The sequence below is a fragment of the Otolemur garnettii genome, unplaced genomic scaffold (genome assembly GCF_000181295.1).
Source record: "Otolemur garnettii isolate 467f Iridium unplaced genomic scaffold, OtoGar3 scaffold00013, whole genome shotgun sequence".
Lineage (NCBI taxonomy): Eukaryota > Metazoa > Chordata > Mammalia > Primates > Galagidae > Otolemur > Otolemur garnettii.
Genome location: NW_003852408.1, coordinates 21,308,959 through 21,315,228, shown reverse-complemented (window position 1 = coordinate 21,315,228; position 6,270 = coordinate 21,308,959).

The following is a 6,270-nucleotide window of genomic DNA, read 5'->3' as shown; positions in this document are numbered from 1 at the left end:
GACAGAGTCTCACTCTGTCACCCTGGGTAGAGTGACATGGTGTCATCATAGCTCACAGCAACCTCAAACTCTTGGGCTGAAGTGATCCTCTTGCCTCAGCCTCCTGAGTAGCTGGGACTGCAGGCGTCCCCTACGATACCCAGTTAGTTTTTTCTGTTTGGCTTTTGTTCAGGTTGATCTCCAACTCCTGAGCTGAAGCAATCCACCTGGCTTAGCCTCTTAGAGTACCAGGATTACAGGTGTGAACTACTGCACCCAGGATCTCTGGCTTATTCTGTGATCTCAACTCCAAACGTCCAAGCCCACCCTTCATAGGCAGTCTCTGGTCAGGTCTCAGAGAGCTTCCAGGCAGTCCATTGGAGTGATGTTCAAAATGATCCCAGATGGCTCCCTCTACAGCTCCACATGGTGCAAGACATAACTCACCCCTCTTGCCCTCCCAAGAAAACAGTATAGCTCCCTCCTATATAGCCCCCTTCTCTTTCTTTTGCTGTCTCTGAGGAACCACCAGGCAGAACACTTTAATCCATGTTAGACTGTATCAGGAAGAGTCAAGATAGAAGACCTTGGGTTCCTCTAATCTCAAAGGTCTGTGCCAAGTTCTCTGAGTGGCTCCCTTGCCAATCTTCTCACTTGGCTTGGTATTGGTGGGCAGAGGGGTGCACACACCCTGAGAATTTCTCCTTCATTTTCCAACACAGATTCATTCATGAGAAGAGGCAGGAGATTGTTGCTGCTGGTTGAAATCTTTTCATAATCCATTAGCAAGTCCTGCAGAGGTGTTCTGATGCCAGGCTCCAGACTGTGGGATACTCATCGTGCTGTGCATGCAGAGGTAAGTTTTAGGGAAGCTTCTGTAGTCTGCATCTGTGTTAACAATAGGAAGCCATAATGCAGGTTGATTTGATGAGGATCATGAAGGTAAGTCATCAAGAGAACACTGTGTTTAGCATTCTACTAATAAGGTGTCCCACGTAGTGTCTGTGCGCCCTGCCAAATCCATTCTCTGACCTTTCCCACTTTGTTCTGTGGCCAGGGCATTCGATATTTACAGACTCCCTTACCTTTTGGCTTTTGGTTGGGTTTTTTTCAAAAGGAGGTACTTGTAGGAGTTTGGAGGATGGGAAATGAGAGGAGACGGAGTGTTCTCCTTTGGGATCTGGGATGATAACCACTTCCTATTCTTGCCAGTCCCAATACTTTATTCCTTTATTCTCTCCTGTTTTTGTCCTACCCACATCTCTTATTACCTTCTTTTAAACTATTCCTTTTGAGTTTGCATCTGTTTTCTGCCAGTAATCTGAAATTACATATATGGAAATATATGTATGAATATATACACATTTACCCAAAATATTTTTCTATACAAAAGAGCTGAAAGTGTAAATAACTTGAAAAGTTGCAGGTGTGTAATTGAATGAACTTGGGAGCCATGCCAGATTGTCTGGAGAGCTTAGCTCTGATGCTTCTTAGTTATATGATGCTGAATAAGTTGCTTAATCTTCCTGATCTTCTATTTTTCTCATATAAAAAAAGGAAATAATAACACTACATACTTCAGAGGATTATTTTAATGAGTAAATGACTAAATACATGTAAACTCTCAGTGTAATTATCATGATAATAATTATTTCTATTGTTATTACTTAAAGCGATGTCTATTTTTCTAAACAGTAGAAAGTATGGGTGGCGCCCCTAACTCAGTGAGTAGGGTGCTGGCCATATACACCAAAGCTGGCAGGTTCGCACCCAGCCCAGGCCAGCTAAACAGCAATGACAACTGTAACAAAAAAATAGCTGGGCATTGTGGCAGGTGCCTGTAGTCCCAGCTATCAGGGAGGCTGAAGCAAGAGAATCACTTAAGCCCAAGAATTTGAGGTTGCTGTGAGCTGGGACACCACGGCACTTTACCAAGGGCAACATAGTGAGACTGTCTCAAATAAAAACAAAACCAAAACCAAAAAACAAAACAGTAGAAAGTATGAAAGAAGCTGAAGTGAAGGCTTCACCAAAACCAAATAGTTAATAGGTGTTATTGGAGGTTTCTTGACCTGAAAGATACAGACTCTGATTGTCTTTCTTTAGGAGAAATGAAAATTAAAGGATGAAGATGGGGGATCATGCAGGTCAAAGGGAGGCTGGAAGACCAGGCTTGGAATAGACGGTATTGTTGTGATTGCTAAGGAAGCAATCACATGGTGCATTTTACCAGGCTGCTTCTCTGGAGTGAATGCCCTTAAGGCCTTTCTCCTGTCATGGAATTACTTCAGTGAAGAGCTCAGACCTCAGAAAAGTGTCCAATTAGTACTGAGGCTGTGTGCCCACCTGTGATGGTCAATGTTACGTTTCAACTTGGCTAGACTATGGTAACCAGTTGTTTGGTCAGATGCTAGTCTAGATACTGCTGAAAAGATGTTTTTTAGATGTCATAACATTTAAACATTTAACTTAAAGTTAATCAATTGACTTTAGGTAGGCAGGTTAGTCTCCATAATGTGGGTGGGCTTCATATAGTCAGCTGAAGGTCTGAACAGTGAAGACTGAGGACCCTGAAAAGGAAGGAGTTCTCCCTCCAGATTGCAACATAGAAATTTTGCCTGACTTTCCAGACTTTAAACTCAAGACTTCAACACTGAGTTTTACCTGAGCCTCTAGTTACAATTTCCCATTTTCCTTATGTAAGGAGCCTTTACGGGCGACCTGGGACATCTATAGTTTGAGACCGTGTGTGTTGCCATTAGGAATAGGGTAAGTCAAATATCAGCTCATCCGCCTCCAACTATCCCAAGAAAACTTACTTGCACTAAACATGAACAAGTGATTTAGAAATTTCTGGACACTTCATATAGAAAACCCCCAGAGGCTCTACATTACTATGCCCCCATTGCCTATCAATACTCTCCATTTCTCTCTCTCTTGCCTCATGCAGTTCTATTAGGTGGACCAAATTTGCACGTCCCACTCTTTTGTGTACTCAAGAAAACAAACAAACAAAAACAAAAATAAGACCCTGAAGTTAATTGGACCTTTCTTAGAAGGCAGTTTAGTAACTTTGGGGTTGGCGTTTGTGTTACATGAAGCATATTAAAGTATTTCTAAAAAAACAAAACAAAACATATATATATATAAAACATCACATTTTTCTCAAGAATAGTTGTATTAAATAGAAGTTTCTTTCTTTCATTACATCAAACATGCTTGACGTAGTTCAATGAACAGAGTGAAACAAAGTTGTGAAAAATTATCCTTCCATTTTCTGGCTTTGACTCCTGTCTGAGGGAATATGCTTTGGATTAGAGGGGTATTCCTGACAGAGACCATCTCCAGCTGTAGATTATTTAGTGGTTGTCCTGTTCTAAAATAGCACTATTAATAGGGGAACCACCAATGCATTTGCTTCACATAATTAGAGCTTGCAAGGTGAGATAAGTGTCAGTAATTAAAGTAAATTGGGACTTTTTCCTTGGAGAAGGAGAGCTTTTATCCTATTTTTTGAAACACATTAATTCCACTTCCACTTTCCTCCACATCAAAGGCCTGGGTCCTTGCGATGACATTCACTCCTTCTGCAAGCTCAGCTCTCGTCTACTGGCTCTGCCACAGGGAGTCACTAGAGACCAGCTTGCTTTACTCCTGTCCTTAGGCAGGCTGTTTGATGGCTTTGTAGGTATTCATTAAGAGGCCAACTCATATTTTCCTGTCCAGAATCATTTCATCCCTGACGATATAGTATTGTGTATTTTTAAAATGACAGTCGATCTGGTGACAATCTAAATGTGGGTAAACAATTTACCTGGATGAATGTACTCCCTCATTTCTTTCATATTAATCTGTGAAGGAGTCTTTTTGAAAGAATTCATCACAAATATTTAAGTTCCTTTACTTAAAAAGAAAACTTAATCAGGGAAATCAGAGATATTTGTTGAGATTAAATACAAGGTTTCCATAAAGTTTGTGTGCAATTTAAAGTAGTAGTCTGGCTTTAATTGCACATGAATTTTATGGACACCCTGTTTATGTGTGTGTATATTTGCAGCATATACATACACACATGCACAGACACAACAGCTGAATCAAAACTTGGGCCACAGAGCACTACTTATACAAGGTGATCAGAATAGTAGCAACACTTAGTAACTACAATAGATGCCAGATGCAGGCTAGTTCATCTAACACACAAATGCCTAATCCCCACCATTCCTGGAAAAGTGGTGTTATCCCTGTTTTTACAGAAAAGGAAGCAGAAATTCAGCAAAATTAAACAGATTGTCTTTAATCTTTTATTTTAATTGTTTTGGCTCTCTAGCCTGTTACCCCTATCACAACACACTAGTCCAAGGATAAAACAAAAGTGACTTTCCTAAGTACTTTATAAAACGGTAAGTGAGCCATCATTTGTTCAATAAGGATTTAATTTATAATTATATATTCTACCTCTTTCCAAAAAGGATGAGGAAATTTATTAAAGCTAATAGAATAATCTTAATAGAATGAAGAAAGAATTCATCACAAATATTTAAGTTCCTTTACTTAAAAAGAAAACTTAATCAGGGAAATCAGAGATATTTGTTGTGATTAAATACAGGGAAAAGAAAACTAGGCATAGGGAAAATAAAGCAAAATAGACGATTCAACAGGGATAAAGGCAAAGTATTTACAAAAATTGTATTGCAAATTGACCCAAAGATTTATGTAATAATGAGAATCTTTCTCGACTTTTAGTCCCAATATTAGATTATACATGTCCAGTATTTCACATGTACTTTTACATTTTGTTCTTTTACTTCATGATGGAACATCTAGTTGGTCAACATGTAAGTATGGTACTGGGGCTAATTTATTGTTTGATGTACTCAGTATTTTTTTTTATCTTTGTCAATTTGTATTATATTTGTAGAATATTCATTTCATTTCAAATCTAACTTTCAGTTTTCAATTTTGAATTGTTTTTAAAATACGATATATATCAAAACTCAATACAATGTTTAAATAATTCCAGAAAGACATCAGTCAGGCAGTTCCCTGGGTAAACCCAGATGGTTTTGTTGGCCAAAGATGAACTATTAGATGGTAGGAAATGACAACCAGAGACTGGTGGAAACAGCCATTTGTTTGACTGGAGGCTCAAAAAATGTGTTAATTTAGCATAGTGTGAAAGGTGACTAAAGAATGTCACTGAATAGTGCTCAAAAGATTAAATTTTATAAAAATCAACCTCCTAAGACTTATACATAGAAATTTAAGTTATACATCCTGCACAGATGCTGGAGGTGAATTGCAAAGAGATCACTGCAAAAGAAACAATTATTAACAAGATTTCCAGTGTCATGAAATTGGAAGAAATCCATTGTTGAGGACAACTTTTTCTTATTCTCAGAGAGATGTTTTCAAAGGGAAAGCATTTGTGATATAAATACTTAATTTCTCTTTCTTTAAAAATCAAGAGTTTGCCATTTGAGGAAAAATATCTCTAATGTCTTCACAACCTCTCTAATAAAATTGGCATAGAAATTCATCAAATGAGAAGATTGGCTAAGCTTGTCCAAGATTCTGGGAACAAGCTTATATTTATATATTTGTATTTTATATATAATATATATATTTTAGCTAGTATTCATGCTTAGAGTAGTTCAAGAGACAAAAACAACACACATGAGGACATCATGGTGCCACAATCAAGGAAAGATTGGAATGGGTTTTAATTTCAATTCTGGTTACATACAGGGTATTTTGAAGGGATTTTCAAATTCAAATGCCAGTTGGTCTCTGATGTGAAGAAATTCAGAATAGAAGAGTTCATTTTATCATTATTACTCCCTTGGAGGGTTTTCATATTTTCTATGGTATCATTATGATATTTCTCAATTTTGATCTTTCTTTTTTAGTTGGAATAGAAAAAATTATGATTTTGATGGTTTAGATAATTTCAGCTTATTTCCTTTGACCTGGGTTTATCAAAGTTGGCAAACAATGTGTTAAACTCAATCTAAAGCCATGTGAATTTCAAGGGAAATTAAATCTGTTTCTGATTTAGTTATATATGACTCATCGAAATAGTATTAAATGCTTGATGTTCAGAAACCTTGTGATCCATTTTATCATCTTTTTTATTTGATCCAGAAAGTTGATTTTCATGAGTAGTAAATAAGTTTTACATCTAGAAAGATAAAGCCAGTAAGTCTGTCAATATACTTATTATAATTTATGCCACCAATATTTCCAAAAGGTTTGATGTGGCTTATAATAAAAGAAATTTCAATAGGGCAGTCA